Raw genomic sequence first — 19982 nt, 5'->3', positions numbered from 1 at the left:
GAGGTAGATTCAGGACTGGAACCAATAATACACCCTGGGTCAGAGAGGAAGATTCAGGACTAGAACCAATAAGACACCCTGGGTCAGAGGAAGATTCAGGACTGGAACCAATAAGACACCCTGGGTCAGAGAGGGAGATTCAGGACTAGAACCAATAAGACACCCTGGGTCAGAGGAAGATTCAGGACTGGAACCAATAAGACACCCTAGGTCAGAGGAAGATTCAGGACTGGAACCAATAAGACACCCTGGGTCAGAGAGGAAGATTCAGGACTAGAACCAATAAGACACCCTGGGTCAGAGGAAGATTCAGGACTGGAACCAATAAGACACCCTAGGTCAGAGGAAGATTCAGGACTAGAACCAATAAGACACCCTAGGTCAGAGAGGAAGATTAAGGACTAGAACCAATAAGACACCCTGGGTCAGAGAGGGAGATTCAGGACTGGAACCAATAAGACACCCTAGGTCAGAGAGGGGAGATTCAGGACTGGAACCAATAAGACACCCTAGGTCAGAGAGGGAGATTCAGGACTAGAACCAATAAGACACCCTAGGTCAGAGAGGAAGATTCAGGACTAGAACCAATAAGACACCCTAGGTCAGAGAGGAAGATTCAGGACTGGAACCAATAAGACACCCTGGGTCAGAGGAAGATTCAGGCCTAGAACCAATAAGACACCCTGGGTCAGAGAGGAAGATTCAGGACTGGAACCAATAAGACACCCTAGGTCAGAGGTAGATTCAGGACTGGAACCAATAATACACCCTGGGTCAGAGAGGAAGATTCAGGACTAGAACCAATAAGACACCCTGGGTCAGAGGAAGATTCAGGACTGGAACCAATAAGACACCCTAGGTCAGAGGAAGATTCAGGACTAGAACCAATAACACACCCTAGGTCAGAGAGGAAGATTAAGGACTAGAACCAATAAGACACCCTGGGTCAGAGAGGGAGATTCAGGACTAGAACCAATAAGACACCCTAGGTCAGAGAGGGGAGATTCAGGACTGGAACCAATAAGACACCCTAGGTCAGAGAGGGAGATTCAGGACTAGAACCAATAAGACACCCTAGGTCAGAGGAAGATTCAGGACTGGAACCAATAAGACACCCTAGGTCAGAGAGGAAGATTCAGGACTGGAACCAATAAGACACCCTAGGTCAGAGAGGAAGATTCAGGACTACAACCAATAAGACACCCTAGGTCAGAGAGGAAGATTCAGGACTAGAACCAATAAGACACCCTAGGTCAGAGAGGAAGATTCAGGACTGGAACCAATAAGACACCCTGGGTCAGAGGAAGATTCAGGACTAGAACCAATAAGACACCCTGGGTCAGAGAGGAAGATTCAGGACTGGAACCAATAAGACACCCTAGGTCAGAGGTAGATTCAGGACTGGAACCAATAATACACCCTGGGTCAGAGAGAAAGATTCAGGACTAGAACCAATAAGACACCCTGGGTCAGAGGAAGATTCAGGACTGGAACCAATAAGACACCCTAGGTCAGAGGAAGATTCAGGACTAGAACCAATAAGACACCCTAGGTCAGAGAGGAAGATTAAGGACTAGAACCAATAAGACACCCTGGGTCAGAGAGGGAGATTCAGGACTAGAACCAATAAGACACCCTAGGTCAGAGGAAGATTCAAGACTGGAACCAATAAGACACCCTAGGTCAGAGAGGAAGATTCAGGACTGGAACCAATAAGACACCCTAGGTCAGAGAGGAAGATTCAGGACTAGAACCAATAAGACACCCTAGATCAGAGAGGAAGATTCAGGACTAGAACCAATAAGACACCCTATGTCAGAGAGAAAGATTAAGGACTAGAACCAATAAGACACCCTGGGTCAGAGAGGGAGATTTAGGACTGGAACCAATAAGACACCCTAGGTCAGAGAGGAAGATTCAGGACTGGAACCAATAAGACACCCTAGGTCAGAGGAAGATTCAGGACTAGAACCAATAAGACACCCTAGGTCAGAGAGGAAGATTCAGGACTGGAACCAATAAGACACCCTAGGTCAGAGGAAGATTCAGGACTAGAACCAATAAGACACCCTAGGTCAGAGGGAGATTCGGGACTAGAACCAATAAGACACCCTAGGTCAGAGGAAGATTCAGGAGTGGAACCAATAAGACACCCTGGGTCAGAGGAAGATTCAGGACTGGAACCAATAAGACACCCTAGGTCAGAGGAAGATTCAGGACTAGAACCAATAAGACACCCTGGGTCAGAGGAAGATTCAGGACTGGAACCAATAAGACACCCTGGGTCAGAGGAAGATTCAGGACTGGAACCAATAAGACACCCTAGGTCAGAGGAAGATTCAGGACTAGAACCAATAAGACACCCTAGGTCAGAGAGGAAGATTAAGGACTAGAACCAATAAGACACCCTGGGTCAGAGAGGGAGATTCAGGACTAGAACCAATAAGACACCCTAGGTCAGAGGAAGATTCAGGACTGGAACCAATAAGACACCCTAGGTCAGAGAGGAAGATTCAGGACTAGAACCAATAAGACACCCTAGATCAGAGAGGAAGATTCAGGACTAGAACCAATAAGACACCCTAGGTCAGAGAGGAAGATTAAGGACTAGAACCAATAAGACACCCTGGGTCAGAGAGGGAGATTTAGGACTGGAACCAATAAGACACCCTAGGTCAGAGAGGAAGATTCAGGACTGGAACCAATAAGACACCCTAGGTCAGAGGAAGATTCAGGACTAGAACCAATAAGACACCCTAGGTCAGAGAGGAAGATTCAGGACTGGAACCAATAAGACCCCTAGGTCAGAGGAAGATTCAGGACTAGAACCAATAAGACACCCTAGGTCAGAGGGAGATTCAGGACTAGAACCAATAAGACACCCTAGGTCAGAGGAAGATTCAGGAGTGGAACCAATAAGACACCCTGGGTCAGAGGAAGATTCAGGACTGGAACCAATAAGACACCCTAGGTCAGAGGAAGATTCAGGACTAGAACCAATAAGACACCCTGGGTCAGAGGAAGATTCAGGACTGGAACCAATAAGACACCCTGGGTCAGAGGAAGATTCAGGACTGGAACCAATAAGACACCCTAGGTCAGAGGAAGATTCAGGACTAGAACCAATAAGACACCCTGGGTCAGAGGAAGATTCAGGACTAGAACCAATAAGACACCCTGGGTCAGAGGAATATTCAGGACTAGAACCAATAAGACACCCTAGGTCAAAGAGGAAGATTCAGGACTGGAACCAATAAGACACCCTAGGTCAGAGGAAGATTCAGGAGTGGAACCAATAAGACACCCTGGGTCAGAGGAAGATTCAGGACTGGAACCAATAAGACACCCTAGGTCAGAGGAAGATTCAGGACTAGAACCAATAAGACACCCTAGGTCAGAGGAAGATTCAGGACTAGAACCAATAAGACACCCTAGGTCAGAGGAAGATTCAGGAGTGGAACCAATAAGACACCCTGGGTCAGAGGAAGATTCAGGACTGGAACCAATAAGACACCCTGGGTCAGAGAGGGAGATTCAGGACTAGAACCAATAAGACACCCTGGGTCAGAGGAAGATTCAGGACTGGAACCAATAAGACACCCTAGGTCAGAGGAAGATTCAGGACTGGAACCAATAAGACACCCTGGGTCAGAGAGGAAGATTCAGGACTAGAACCAATAAGACACCCTGGGTCAGAGGAAGATTCAGGACTGGAACCAATAAGACACCCTAGGTCAGAGGAAGATTCAGGACTAGAACCAATAAGACACCCTAGGTCAGAGAGGAAGATTCAGGACTAGAACCAATAAGACACCCTAGGTCAGAGAGGAAGATTAAGGACTAGAACCAATAAGACACCCTGGGTCAGAGAGGGAGATTCAGGACTAGAACCAATAAGACACCCTAGGTCAGAGCAAGATTCAGGACTGGAACCAATAAGACACCCTAGGTCAGAGAGGAAGATTCAGGACTGGAACGAATAAGACACCCTAGGTCAGAGAGGAAGATTCAGGACTAGAACCAATAAGACACCCTAGATCAGAGAGGAAGATTCAGGACTAGAACCAATAAGACACCCTAGGTCAGAGAGGAAGATTAAGGACTAGAACCAATAAGACACCCTGGGTCAGAGAGGGAGATTTAGGACTGGAACCAATAAGACACCCTAGGTCAGAGAGGAAGATTCAGGACTGGAACCAATAAGACACCCTAGGTCAGAGGAAGATTCAGGACTAGAACCAATAAGACACCCTAGGTCAGAGAGGAAGATTCAGGACTGGAACCAATAAGACACCCTAGGTCAGAGGAAGATTCAGGACTAGAACCAATAAGACACCCTAGGTCAGAGGAAGATTCAGGAGTGGAACCAATAAGACACCCTGGGTCAGAGGAAGATTCAGGACTGGAACCAATAAGACACCCTAGGTCAGAGGAAGATTCAGGACTAGAACCAATAAGACACCCTGGGTCAGAGGAAGATTCAGGACTGGAACCAATAAGACACCCTGGGTCAGAGGAAGATTCAGGACTGGAACCAATAAGACACCCTAGGTCAGAGGAAGATTCAGGACTAGAACCAATAAGACACCCTGGGTCAGAGGAAGATTCAGGACTAGAACCAATAAGACACCCTGGGTCAGAGGAATATTCAGGACTAGAACCAATAAGACACCCTAGGTCAAAGAGGAAGATTCAGGACTGGAACCAATAAGACACCCTAGGTCAGAGAGGAAGATTCAGGACTAGAACCAATAAGACACCCTAGGTCAGAGGAAGATTCAGGAGTGGAACCAATAAGACACCCTGGGTCAGAGGAAAATTCAGGACTGGAACCAATAAGACACCCTAGGTCAGAGGAAGATTCAGGACTGGAACCAATAAGACACCCTGGGTCAGAGAGGAAGATTCAGGACTAGAACCAATAAGACACCCTGGGTCAGAGGAAGATTCAGGACTGGAACCAATAAGACACCCTAGGTCAGAGGAAGATTCAGGACTAGAACCAATAAGACACCCTAGGTCAGAGAGGAAGATTAAGGACTAGAACCAATAAGACACCCTGGGTCAGAGAGGGAGATTCAGGACTGGAACCAATAAGACACCCTAGGTCAGAGAGGGGAGATTCAGGACTGGAACCAATAAGACACCCTAGGTCAGAGAGGGAGATTCAGGACTAGAACCAATAAGACACCCTAGGTCAGAGGTAGATTCAGGACTGGAACCAATAATACACCCTGGGTCAGAGAGGAAGATTCAGGACTAGAACCAATAAGACACCCTGGGTCAGAGGAAGATTCAGGACTGGAACCAATAAGACACCCTAGGTCAGAGGAAGATTCAGGACTAGAACCAATAAGACACCCTAGGTCAGAGAGGAAGATTAAGGACTAGAACCAATAAGACACCCTGGGTCAGAGAGGGAGATTCAGGACTAGAACCAATAAGACACCCTAGGTCAGAGAGGGGAGATTCAGGACTGGAACCAATAAGACACCCTAGGTCAGAGAGGAAGATTCAGGACTAGAACCAATAAGACACCCTAGGTCAGAGAGGAAGATTCAGGACTGGAACCAATAAGACACCCTGGGTCAGAGGAAGATTCAGGACTAGAACCAATAAGACACCCTGGGTCAGAGAGGAAGATTCAGGACTGGAACCAATAAGACACCCTAGGTCAGAGGTAGATTCAGGACTGGAACCAATAATACACCCTGGGTCAGAGAGGAAGATTCAGGACTAGAACCAATAAGACACCCTGGGTCAGAGGAAGATTCAGGACTGGAACCAATAAGACACCCTAGGTCAGAGGAAGATTCAGGACTAGAACCAATAAGACACCCTAGGTCAGAGAGGAAGATTAAGGACTAGAACCAATAAGACACCCTGGGTCAGAGAGGGAGATTCAGGACTAGAACCAATAAGACACCCTAGGTCAGAGGAAGATTCAGGACTGGAACCAATAAGACACCCTAGGTCAGAGAGGAAGATTCAGGACTGGAACCAATAAGACACCCTAGGTCAGAGAGGAAGATTCAGGACTAGAACCAATAAGACACCCTAGATCAGAGAGGAAGATTCAGGACTAGAACCAATAAGACACCCTAGGTCAGAGAGGAAGATTAAGGACTAGAACCAATAAGACACCCTTGTCAGAGAGGGAGATTTAGGACTGGAACCAATAAGACACCCTAGGTCAGAGAGGAAGATTCAGGACTGGAACCAATAAGACACCCTAGGTCAGAGGAAGATTCAGGACTAGAACCAATAAGACACCCTAGGTCAGAGGGAGATTCAGGACTAGAACCAATAAGACACCCTAGGTCAGAGAGGAAGATTCAGGACTGGAACCAATAAGACACCCTAGGTCAGAGGAAGATTCAGGACTAGAACCAATAAGACACCCTAGGTCAGAGGGAGATTCAGGACTAGAACCAATAAGACACCCTAGGTCAGAGGAAGATTCAGGAGTGGAACCAATAAGACACCCTGGGTCAGAGGAAGATTCAGGACTGGAACCAATAAGACACCCTAGGTCAGAGGAAGATTCAGGACTAGAACCAATAAGACACCCTAGGTCAGAGGAAGATTCAGGAGTGGAACCAATAAGACACCCTGGGTCAGAGGAAGATTCAGGACTGGAACCAATAAGACACCCTAGGTCAGAGGAAGATTCAGGACTAGAACCAATAAGACACCCTGGGTCAGAGGAAGATTCAGGACTGGAACCAATAAGACACCCTGGGTCAGAGGAAGATTCAGGACTGGAACCAATAAGACACCCTAGGTCAGAGAGGGAAGATTCAGGACTGGAACCAATAAGACACCCTAGGTCAGAGAAGGAGATTCAGGACTAGAACCAATAAGACACCCTAGGTCAGAGGTAGATTCAGGACTGGAACCAATAATACACCCTGGGTCAGAGAGGAAGATTCAGGACTAGAACCAATAAGACACCCTGGGTCAGAGGAAGATTCAGGACTGGAACCAATAAGACACCCTAGGTCAGAGGAAGATTCAGGACTAGAACCAATAAGACACCCTAGGTCAGAGAGGAAGATTAAGGACTAGAACCAATAAGACACCCTGGGTCAGAGAGGGAGATTCAGGACTAGAACCAATAAGACACCCTAGGTCAGAGAGGGGAGATTCAGGACTGGAACCAATAAGACACCCTAGGTCAGAGAGGGAGATTCAGGACTAGAACCAATAAGACACCCTAGGTCAGAGGAAGATTCAGGACTGGAACCAATAAGACACCCTAGGTCAGAGAGGAAGATTCAGGACTGGAACCAATAAGACACCCTAGGTCAGAGAGGAAGATTCAGGACTAGAACCAATAAGACACCCTAGGTCAGAGAGGAAGATTCAGGACTAGAACCAATAAGACACCCTAGGTCAGAGAGGAAGATTCAGGACTGGAACCAATAAGACACCGTGGGTCAGAGGAAGATTCAGGACTAGAACCAATAAGACACCCTGGGTCAGAGAGGAAGATTCAGGACTGGAACCAATAAGACACCCTAGGTCAGAGGTAGATTCAGGACTGGAACCAATAATACACCCTGGGTCAGAGAGGAAGATTCAGGACTAGAACCAATAAGACACCCTGGGTCAGAGGAAGATTCAGGACTGGAACCAATAAGACACCCTAGGTCAGAGGAAGATTCAGGACTAGAACCAATAAGACACCCTGGGTCAGAGGAAGATTCAGGACTGGAACCAATAAGACACCCTGGGTCAGAGGAAGATTCAGGACTGGAACCAATAAGACACCCTAGGTCAGAGGAAGATTCAGCACTAGAACCAATAAGACACCCTGGGTCAGAGGAAGATTCAGGACTGGAACCAATAAGACACCCTAGGTCAGAGGAAGATTCAGGACTAGAACCAATAAGACACCCTGGGTCAGAGGAAGATTCAGGACTGGAACCAATAAGACACCCTGGGTCAGAGGAAGATTCAGGACTGGAACCAATAAGACACCCTAGGTCAGAGGAAGATTCAGGACTAGAACCAATAAGACACCCTGGGTCAGAGGAAGATTCAGGACTAGAACCAATAAGACACCCTGGGTCAGAGGAATATTCAGGACTAGAACCAATAAGACACCCTAGGTCAGAGAGGAAGATTCAGGACTGGAACCAATAAGACACCCTAGGTCAGAGAGGAAGATTCAGGACTAGAACCAATAAGACACCCTAGGTCAGAGGAAGATTCAGGAGTGGAACCAATAAGACACCCTGGGTCAGAGGAAGATTCAGGACTGGAACCAATAAGACACCCTGGGTCAGAGAGGGAGATTCAGGACTAGAACCAATAAGACACCCTGGGTCAGAGGAAGATTCAGGACTGGAACCAATAAGACACCCTAGGTCAGAGGAAGATTCAGGACTGGAACCAATAAGACACCCTGGGTCAGAGAGGAAGATTCAGGACTAGAACCAATAAGACACCCTGGGTCAGAGGAAGATTCAGGACTGGAACCAATAAGACAACCTAGGTCAGAGGAAGATTCAGGACTAGAACCAATAAGACACCCTAGGTCAGAGAGGAAGATTAAGGACTAGAACCAATAAGACACCCTGGGTCAGAGAGGGAGATTCAGGACTGGAACCAATAAGACACCCTAGGTCAGAGAGGGGAGATTCAGGACTGGAACCAATAAGACACCCTAGGTCAGAGAGGGAGATTCAGGACTAGAACCAATAAGACACCCTAGGTCAGAGAGGAAGATTCAGGACTAGAACCAATAAGACACCCTAGGTCAGAGAGGAAGATTCAGGACTGGAACCAATAAGACACCCTGGGTCAGAGGAAGATTCAGGACTAGAACCAATAAGACACCCTAGGTCAGAGAGGAAGATTAAGGACTAGAACCAATAAGACACCCTGGGTCAGAGAGGGAGATTCAGGACTAGAACCAATAAGACACCCTAGGTCAGAGAGGGGAGATTCAGGACTGGAACCAATAAGACACCCTAGGTCAGAGAGGGAGATTCAGGACTAGAACCAATAAGACACCCTAGGTCAGAGGAAGATTCAGGACTAGAACCAATAAGACACCCTAGGTCAGAGGAAGATTCAGGAGTGGAACCAATAAGACACCCTGGGTCAGAGGAAGATTCAGGACTGGAACCAATAAGACACCCTAGGTCAGAGGAAGATTCAGGACTAGAACCAATAAGACACCCTGGGTCAGAGGAAGATTCAGGACTGGAACCAATAAGACACCCTGGGTCAGAGGAAGATTCAGGACTGGAACCAATAAGACACCCTAGGTCAGAGGAAGATTCAGGACTAGAACCAATAAGACACCCTGGATCAGAGGAAGATTCAGGACTGGAACCAATAAGACACCCTGGGTCAGAGGAAGATTCAGGACTGGAACCAATAAGACACCCTAGGTCAGAGGAAGATTCAGGACTAGAACCAATAAGACACCCTGGGTCAGAGGAAGATTCAGGACTAGAACCAATAAGACACCCTGGGTCAGAGGAATATTCAGGACTAGAACCAATAAGACACCCTAGGTCAGAGAGGAAGATTCAGGACTGGAACCAATAAGACACCCTAGGTCAGAGAGGAAGATTCAGGACTAGAACCAATAAGACACCCTAGGTCAGAGGAAGATTCAGGAGTGGAACCAATAAGACACCCTGGGTCAGAGGAAGATTCAGGACTGGAACCAATAAGACACCCTGGGTCAGAGAGGGAGATTCAGGACTAGAACCAATAAGACACCCTGGGTCAGAGGAAGATTCAGGACTGGAACCAATAAGACACCCTAGGTCAGAGGAAGATTCAGGACTGGAACCAATAAGACACCCTGGGTCAGAGAGGAAGATTCAGGACTAGAACCAATAAGACACCCTGGGTCAGAGGAAGATTCAGGACTGGAACCAATAAGACACCGTAGGTCAGAGGAAGATTCAGTACTAGAACCAATAAGACACCCTAGGTCAGAGAGGAAGATTAAGGACTAGAACCAATAAGACACCCTGGGTCAGAGAGGGAGATTCAGGACTGGAACCAATAAGACACCCTAGGTCAGAGAGGGGAGATTCAGGACTGGAACCAATAAGACACCCTAGGTCAGAGAGGGAGATTCAGGACTAGAACCAATAAGACACCCTAGGTCAGAGAGGAAGATTCAGGACTAGAACCAATAAGACACCCTAGGTCAGAGAGGAAGATTCAGGACTGGAACCAATAAGACACCCTGGGTCAGAGGAAGATTCAGGACTAGAACCAATAAGACACCCTGGGTCAGAGAGGAAGATTCAGGACTGGAACCAATAAGACACCCTAGGTCAGAGGTAGATTCAGGACTGGAACCAATAATACACCCTGGGTCAGAGAGGAAGATTCAGGACTAGAACCAATAAGACACCCTGGGTCAGAGGAAGATTCAGGACTGGAACCAATAAGACACCCTGGGTCAGAGAGGGAGATTCAGGACTAGAACCAATAAGACACCCTGGGTCAGAGGAAGATTCAGGACTGGAACCAATAAGACACCCTAGGTCAGAGGAAGATTCAGGACTGGAACCAATAAGACACCCTGGGTCAGAGAGGAAGATTCAGGACTAGAACCAATAAGACACCCTGGGTCAGAGGAAGATTCAGGACTGGAACCAATAAGACACCCTAGGTCAGAGGAAGATTCAGGACTAGAACCAATAAGACACCCTAGGTCAGAGAGGAAGATTAAGGACTAGAACCAATAAGACACCCTGGGTCAGAGAGGGAGATTCAGGACTGGAACCAATATGACACCCTAGGTCAGAGAGGGGAGATTCAGGACTGGAACCAATAAGACACCCTAGGTCAGAGAGGGAGATTCAGGACTAGAACCAATAAGACACCCTAGGTCAGAGAGGAAGATTCAGGACTAGAACCAATAAGACACCCTAGGTCAGAGAGGAAGATTCAGGACTGGAACCAATAAGACACCCTGGGTCAGAGGAAGATTCAGGCCTAGAACCAATAAGACACCCTGGGTCAGAGAGGAAGATTCAGGACTGGAACCAATAAGACACCCTAGGTCAGAGGTAGATTCAGGACTGGAACCAATAATACACCCTGGGTCAGAGAGGAAGATTCAGGACTAGAACCAATAAGACACCCTGGGTCAGAGGAAGATTCAGGACTGGAACCAATAAGACACCCTAGGTCAGAGGAAGATTCAGGACTAGAACCAATAACACACCCTAGGTCAGAGAGGAAGATTAAGGACTAGAACCAATAAGACACCCTGGGTCAGAGAGGGAGATTCAGGACTAGAACCAATAAGACACCCTAGGTCAGAGAGGGGAGATTCAGGACTGGAACCAATAAGACACCCTAGGTCAGAGAGGGAGATTCAGGACTAGAACCAATAAGACACCCTAGGTCAGAGGAAGATTCAGGACTGGAACCAATAAGACACCCTAGGTCAGAGAGGAAGATTCAGGACTGGAACCAATAAGACACCCTAGGTCAGAGAGGAAGATTCAGGACTACAACCAATAAGACACCCTAGGTCAGAGAGGAAGATTCAGGACTAGAACCAATAAGACACCCTAGGTCAGAGAGGAAGATTCAGGACTGGAACCAATAAGACACCCTGGGTCAGAGGAAGATTCAGGACTAGAACCAATAAGACACCCTGGGTCAGAGAGGAAGATTCAGGACTGGAACCAATAAGACACCCTAGGTCAGAGGTAGATTCAGGACTGGAACCGATAATACACCCTGGGTCAGAGAGAAAGATTCAGGACTAGAACCAATAAGACACCCTGGGTCAGAGGAAGATTCAGGACTGGAACCAATAAGACACCCTAGGTCAGAGGAAGATTCAGGACTAGAACCAATAAGACACCCTAGGTCAGAGAGGAAGATTAAGGACTAGAACCAATAAGACACCCTGGGTCAGAGAGGGAGATTCAGGACTAGAACCAATAAGACACCCTAGGTCAGAGAGGGGAGATTCAGGACTGGAACCAATAAGACACCCTAGGTCAGAGAGGGAGATTCAGGACTAGAACCAATAAGACACCCTAGGTCAGAGGAAGATTCAGGACTGGAACCAATAAGACACCCTAGGTCAGAGAGGAAGATTCAGGACTGGAACCAATAAGACACCCTAGGTCAGAGAGGAAGATTCAGGACTACAACCAATAAGACACCCTAGGTCAGAGAGGAAGATTCAGGACTAGAACCAATAAGACACCCTAGGTCAGAGAGGAAGATTCAGGACTGGAACCAATAAGACACCCTGGGTCAGAGGAAGATTCAGGACTAGAACCAATAAGACACCCTGGGTCAGAGAGGAAGATTCAGGACTGGAACCAATAAGACACCCTAGGTCAGAGGTAGATTCAGGACTGGAACCAATAATACACCCTGGGTCAGAGAGAAAGATTCAGGACTAGAACCAATAAGACACCCTGGGTCAGAGGAAGATTCAGGACTGGAACCAATAAGACACCCTAGGTCAGAGGAAGATTCAGGACTAGAACCAATAAGACACCCTAGGTCAGAGAGGAAGATTAAGGACTAGAACCAATAAGACACCCTGGGTCAGAGAGGGAGATTCAGGACTAGAACCAATAAGACACCCTAGGTCAGAGGAAGATTCAGGACTGGAACCAATAAGACACCCTAGGTCAGAGAGGAAGATTCAGGACTGGAACCAATAAGACACCCTAGGTCAGAGAGGAAGATTCAGGACTAGAACCAATAAGACACCCTAGATCAGAGAGGAAGATTCAGGACTAGAACCAATAAGACACCCTAGGTCAGAGAGAAAGATTAAGGACTAGAACCAATAAGACACCCTGGGTCAGAGAGGGAGATTTAGGACTGGAACCAATAAGACACCCTAGGTCAGAGAGGAAGATTCAGGACTGGAACCAATAAGACACCCTAGGTCAGAGGAAGATTCAGGACTAGAACCAATAAGACACCCTAGGTCAGAGAGGAAGATTCAGGACTGGAACCAATAAGACACCCTAGGTCAGAGGAAGATTCAGGACTAGAACCAATAAGACACCCTAGGTCAGAGGGAGATTCGGGACTAGAACCAATAAGACACCCTAGGTCAGAGGAAGATTCAGGAGTGGAACCAATAAGACACCCTGGGTCAGAGGAAGATTCAGGACTGGAACCAATAAGACACCCTAGGTCAGAGGAAGATTCAGGACTAGAACCAATAAGACACCCTGGGTCAGAGGAAGATTCAGGACTGGAACCAATAAGACACCCTGGGTCAGAGGAAGATTCAGGACTGGAACCAATAAGACACCCTAGGTCAGAGGAAGATTCAGGACTAGAACCAATAAGACACCCTAGGTCAGAGAGGAAGATTAAGGACTAGAACCAATAAGACACCCTGGGTCAGAGAGGGAGATTCAGGACTAGAACCAATAAGACACCCTAGGTCAGAGGAAGATTCAGGACTGGAACCAATAAGACACCCTAGGTCAGAGAGGAAGATTCAGGACTAGAACCAATAAGACACCCTAGATCAGAGAGGAAGATTCAGGACTAGAACCAATAAGACACCCTAGGTCAGAGAGGAAGATTAAGGACTAGAACCAATAAGACACCCTGGGTCAGAGAGGGAGATTTAGGACTGGAACCAATAAGACACCCTAGGTCAGAGAGGAAGATTCAGGACTGGAACCAATAAGACACCCTAGGTCAGAGGAAGATTCAGGACTAGAACCAATAAGACACCCTAGGTCAGAGAGGAAGATTCAGGACTGGAACCAATAAGACCCCTAGGTCAGAGGAAGATTCAGGACTAGAACCAATAAGACACCCTAGGTCAGAGGGAGATTCAGGACTAGAACCAATAAGACACCCTAGGTCAGAGGAAGATTCAGGAGTGGAACCAATAAGACACCCTGGGTCAGAGGAAGATTCAGGACTGGAACCAATAAGACACCCTAGGTCAGAGGAAGATTCAGGACTAGAACCAATAAGACACCCTGGGTCAGAGGAAGATTCAGGACTGGAACCAATAAGACACCCTGGGTCAGAGGAAGATTCAGGACTGGAACCAATAAGACACCCTAGGTCAGAGGAAGATTCAGGACTAGAACCAATAAGACACCCTGGGTCAGAGGAAGATTCAGGACTAGAACCAATAAGACACCCTGGGTCAGAGGAATATTCAGGACTAGAACCAATAAGACACCCTAGGTCAAAGAGGAAGATTCAGGACTGGAACCAATAAGACACCCTAGGTCAGAGGAAGATTCAGGAGTGGAACCAATAAGACACCCTGGGTCAGAGGAAGATTCAGGACTGGAACCAATAAGACACCCTAGGTCAGAGGAAGATTCAGGACTAGAACCAATAAGACACCCTAGGTCAGAGGAAGATTCAGGACTAGAACCAATAAGACACCCTAGGTCAGAGGAAGATTCAGGAGTGGAACCAATAAGACACCCTGGGTCAGAGGAAGATTCAGGACTGGAACCAATAAGACACCCTGGGTCAGAGAGGGAGATTCAGGACTAGAACCAATAAGACACCCTGGGTCAGAGGAAGATTCAGGACTGGAACCAATAAGACACCCTAGGTCAGAGGAAGATTCAGGACTGGAACCAATAAGACACCCTGGGTCAGAGAGGAAGATTCAGGACTAGAACCAATAAGACACCCTGGGTCAGAGGAAGATTCAGGACTGGAACCAATAAGACACCCTAGGTCAGAGGAAGATTCAGGACTAGAACCAATAAGACACCCTAGGTCAGAGAGGAAGATTCAGGACTAGAACCAATAAGACACCCTAGGTCAGAGAGGAAGATTAAGGACTAGAACCAATAAGACACCCTGGGTCAGAGAGGGAGATTCAGGACTAGAACCAATAAGACACCCTAGGTCAGAGCAAGATTCAGGACTGGAACCAATAAGACACCCTAGGTCAGAGAGGAAGATTCAGGACTGGAACGAATAAGACACCCTAGGTCAGAGAGGAAGATTCAGGACTAGAACCAATAAGACACCCTAGATCAGAGAGGAAGATTCAGGACTAGAACCAATAAGACACCCTAGGTCAGAGAGGAAGATTAAGGACTAGAACCAATAAGACACCCTGGGTCAGAGAGGGAGATTTAGGACTGGAACCAATAAGACACCCTAGGTCAGAGAGGAAGATTCAGGACTGGAACCAATAAGACACCCTAGGTCAGAGGAAGATTCAGGACTAGAACCAATAAGACACCCTAGGTCAGAGAGGAAGATTCAGGACTGGAACCAATAAGACACCCTAGGTCAGAGGAAGATTCAGGACTAGAACCAATAAGACACCCTAGGTCAGAGGAAGATTCAGGAGTGGAACCAATAAGACACCCTGGGTCAGAGGAAGATTCAGGACTGGAACCAATAAGACACCCTAGGTCAGAGGAAGATTCAGGACTAGAACCAATAAGACACCCTGGGTCAGAGGAAGATTCAGGACTGGAACCAATAAGACACCCTGGGTCAGAGGAAGATTCAGGACTGGAACCAATAAGACACCCTAGGTCAGAGGAAGATTCAGGACTAGAACCAATAAGACACCCTGGGTCAGAGGAAGATTCAGGACTAGAACCAATAAGACACCCTGGGTCAGAGGAATATTCAGGACTAGAACCAATAAGACACCCTAGGTCAAAGAGGAAGATTCAGGACTGGAACCAATAAGACACCCTAGGTCAGAGAGGAAGATTCAGGACTAGAACCAATAAGACACCCTAGGTCAGAGGAAGATTCAGGAGTGGAACCAATAAGACACCCTGGGTCAGAGGAAAATTCAGGACTGGAACCAATAAGACACCCTAGGTCAGAGGAAGATTCAGGACTGGAACCAATAAGACACCCTGGGTCAGAGAGGAAGATTCAGGACTAGAACCAATAAGACACCCTGGGTCAGAGGAAGATTCAGGACTGGAACCAATAAGACACCCTAGGTCAGAGGAAGATTCAGGACTAGAACCAATAAGACACCCTAGGTCAGAGAGGAAGATTAAGGACTAGAACCAATAAGACACCCTGGGTCAGAGAGGGAGATTCAGGACTGGAACCAATAAGACACCCTAGGTCAGAGAGGGGAGATTCAGGACTGGAACCAATAAGACACCCTAGGTCAGAGAGGGAGATTCAGGACTAGAACCAATAAGACACCCTAGGTCAGAGGTAGATTCAGGACTGGAACCAATAATACACCCTGGGTCAGAGAGGAAGATTCAGGACTAGAACCAATAAGACACCCTGGGTCAGAGGAAGATTCAGGACTGGAACCAATAAGACACCCTAGGTCAGAGGAAGATTCAGGACTAGAACCAATAAGACACCCTAGGTCAGAGAGGAAGATTAAGGACTAGAACCAATAAGACACCCTGGGTCAGAGAGGGAGATTCAGGACTAGAACCAATAAGACACCCTAGGTCAGAGAGGGGAGATTCAGGACTGGAACCAATAAGACACCCTAGGTCAGAGAGGGAGATTCAGGACTAGAACCAATAAGACACCCTAGGTCAGAGGAAGATTCAGGACTGGAACCAATAAGACACCCTAGGTCAGAGAGGAAGATTCAGGACTGGAACCAATAAGACACCCTAGGTCAGAGAGGAAGATTCAGGACTAGAACCAATAAGACACCCTAGGTCAGAGAGGAAGATTCAGGACTAGAACCAATAAGACACCCTAGGTCAGAGAGGAAGATTCAGGACTGGAACCAATAAGACACCCTGGGTCAGAGGAAGATTCAGGACTAGAACCAATAAGACACCCTGGGTCAGAGAGGAAGATTCAGGACTGGAACCAATAAGACACCCTAGGTCAGAGGTAGATTCAGGACTGGAACCAATAATACACCCTGGGTCAGAGAGGAAGATTCAGGACTAGAACCAATAAGACACCCTGGGTCAGAGGAAGATTCAGGACTGGAACCAATAAGACACCCTAGGTCAGAGGAAGATTCAGGACTAGAACCAATAAGACACCCTAGGTCAGAGAGGAAGATTAAGGACTAGAACCAATAAGACACCCTAGGTCAGAGAGGAAGATTCAGGACTGGAACCAATAAGACACCCTAGGTCAGAGAGGAAGATTCAGGACTAGAACCAATAAGACACCCTAGGTCAGAGAGGAAGATTCAGGACTAGAACCAATAAGACACCCTAGGTCAGAGAGGAAGATTCAGGACTGGAACCAATAAGACACCCTGGGTCAGAGGAAGATTCAGGACTAGAACCAATAAGACACCCTGGGTCAGAGAGGAAGATTCAGGACTGGAACCAATAAGACACCCTAGGTCAGAGGTAGATTCAGGACTGGAACCAATAATACACCCTGGGTCAGAGAGGAAGATTCAGGACTAGAACCAATAAGACACCCTGGGTCAGAGGAAGATTCAGGACTGGAACCAATAAGACACCCTAGGTCAGAGGAAGATTCAGGACTAGAACCAATAAGACACCCTAGGTCAGAGAGGAAGATTAAGGACTAGAACCAATAAGACACCCTGGGTCAGAGAGGGAGATTCAGGACTAGAACCAATAAGACACCCTAGGTCAGAGGAAGATTCAGGACTGGAACCAATAAGACACCCTAGGTCAGAGAGGAAGATTCAGGACTGGAACCAATAAGACACCCTAGGTCAGAGAGGAAGATTCAGGACTAGAACCAATAAGACACCCTAGATCAGAGAGGAAGATTCAGGACTAGAACCAATAAGACACCCTAGGTCAGAGAGGAAGATTAAGGACTAGAACCAATAAGACACCCTTGTCAGAGAGGGAGATTTAGGACTGGAACCAATAAGACACCCTAGGTCAGAGAGGAAGATTCAGGACTGGAACCAATAAGACACCCTAGGTCAGAGGAAGATTCAGGACTAGAACCAATAAGACACCCTAGGTCAGAGGGAGATTCAGGACTAGAACCAGTAAGACACCCTAGGTCAGAGAGGAAGATTCAGGACTGGAACCAATAAGACACCCTAGGTCAGAGGAAGATTCAGGACTAGAACCAATAAGACACCCTAGGTCAGAGGGAGATTCAGGACTAGAACCAATAAGACACCCTAGGTCAGAGGAAGATTCAGGAGTGGAACCAATAAGACACCCTGGGTCAGAGGAAGATTCAGGACTGGAACCAATAAGACACCCTAGGTCAGAGGAAGATTCAGGACTAGAACCAATAAGACACCCTGGGTCAGAGGAAGATTCAGGACTGGAACCAATAAGACACCCTGGGTCAGAGGAAGATTCAGGACTGGAACCAATAAGACACCCTAGGTCAGAGAGGGAAGATTCAGGACTGGAACCAATAAGACACCCTGGGTCAGAGGAAGATTCAGGACTGGAACCAATAAGACACCCTAGGTCAGAGAGGGAAGATTCAGGACTGGAACCAATAAGACACCCTAGGTCAGAGAGGGGAGATTCAGGACTGGAACCAATAAGACACCCTAGGTCAGAGAGGGAGATTCAGGACTAGAACCAATAAGACACCCTAGGTCAGAGGAAGATTCAGGACTGGAACCAATAAGACACCCTAGGTCAGAGAGGAAGATTCAGGACTGGAACCAATAAGACACCCTAGGTCAGAGAGGAAGATTCAGGACTAGAACCAATAAGACACCCTAGGTCAGAGAGGAAGATTCAGGACTAGAACCAATAAGACACCCTGGGTCAGAGAGGAAGATTCAGGACTGGAACCAATAAGACACCCTAGGTCAGAGGTAGATTCAGGACTGGAACCAATAATACACCCTGGGTCAGAGAGGAAGATTCAGGACTAGAACCAATAAGACACCCTGGGTCAGAGGAAGATTCAGGACTGGAACCAATAAGACACCCTAGGTCAGAGGAAGATTCAGGACTAGAACCAATAAGACACCCTGGGTCAGAGGAAGATTCAGGACTGGAACCAATAAGACACCCTGGGTCAGAGGAAGATTCAGGACTGGAACCAATAAGAAACCCTAGGTCAGAGAGGGGAGATTCAGGACTGGAACCAATAAGACACCCTAGGTCAGAGAGGGAGATTCAGGACTAGAACCAATAAAACACCCTAGGTCAGAGGTAGATTCAGGACTGGAACCAATAATACACCCTGGGTCAGAGAGGAAGATTCAGGACTAGAACCAATAAGACACCCTGGGTCAGAGGAAGATTCAGGACTGGAACCAATAAGACACCCTAGGTCAGAGGAAGATTCAGGACTAGAACCAATAAGACACCCTAGGTCAGAGAGGAAGATTAAGGACTAGAACCAATAAGACACCCTGGGTCAGAGAGGGAGATTCAGGACTAGAACCAATAAGACACCCTAGGTCAGAGAGGGGAGATTCAGGACTGGAACCAATAAGACACCCTAGGTCAGAGAGGGAGATTCAGGACTAGAACCAATAAGACACCCTAGGTCAGAGGAAGATTCAGGACTGGAACCAATAAGACACCCTAGGTCAGAGAGGAAGATTCAGGACTGGAACCAATAAGACACCCTAGGTCAGAGAGGAAGATTCAGGACTAGAACCAATAAGACACCCTAGGTCAGAGAGGAAGATTCAGGACTAGAACCAATAAGACACACTAGGTCAGAGAGGAAGATTCAGGACTGGAACCAATAAGACACCCTGGGTCAGAGGAAGATTCAGGACTAGAACCAATAAGACACCCTGGGTCAGAGAGGAAGATTCAGGACTGGAACCAATAAGACACCCTAGGTCAGAGGTAGATTCAGGACTGGAACCAATAATACACCCTGGGTCAGAGAGGAAGATTCAGGACTAGAACCAATAAGACACCCTGGGTCAGAGGAAGATTCAGGACTGGAACCAATAAGACACCCTAGGTCAGAGGAAGATTCAGGACTAGAACCAATAAGACACCCTAGGTCAGAGAGGAAGATTAAGGACTAGAACCAATAAGACACCCTAGGTCAGAGAGGAAGATTCAGGACTGGAACCAATAAGACACCCTAGGTCAGAGAGGAAGATTCAG

At 47.4% G+C, this 19982-nt stretch overlaps 2 long non-coding RNA genes across 3 annotated transcripts; both read left to right on the top strand.

The window, feature by feature from the left end:
• The first annotated feature begins 10085 nt into the window (after nucleotides 1-10085).
• On the top strand, nucleotides 10086-12704 carry LOC311122356. 2 transcript variants are annotated; one of them, XR_014612420.1, is made up of 5 exons: nucleotides 10086-10179; nucleotides 10871-10914; nucleotides 11434-11565; nucleotides 12085-12216; nucleotides 12647-12704. It is a non-coding gene; the product is annotated as an uncharacterized lncRNA (long non-coding RNA). The 2 variants fall into 2 exon arrangements; XR_014612421.1 differs by lacking the exons at nucleotides 10086-10179; nucleotides 10871-10914 and having other exon boundaries at nucleotides 11367-11565.
• Nucleotides 12705-16474: 3770 nt separating this feature from the next.
• LOC311122355 lies at nucleotides 16475-17645 on the top strand. Its single transcript, XR_014612419.1, has 3 exons — nucleotides 16475-16681; nucleotides 17026-17157; nucleotides 17588-17645. It is a non-coding gene; the product is annotated as an uncharacterized lncRNA (long non-coding RNA).
• Nucleotides 17646-19982: the final 2337 nt, after the last annotated feature.

The sequence above is a fragment of the Coregonus lavaretus genome (genome assembly GCF_964263955.1).
Source record: "Coregonus lavaretus genome assembly, contig: HAP1_SCAFFOLD_2801, whole genome shotgun sequence".
NCBI classification, from domain to species: domain Eukaryota; kingdom Metazoa; phylum Chordata; class Actinopteri; order Salmoniformes; family Salmonidae; genus Coregonus; species Coregonus lavaretus.
Note: the sequence above shows the minus strand (reverse complement) of the source record. Positions and strands in the feature narration are given on the sequence as shown.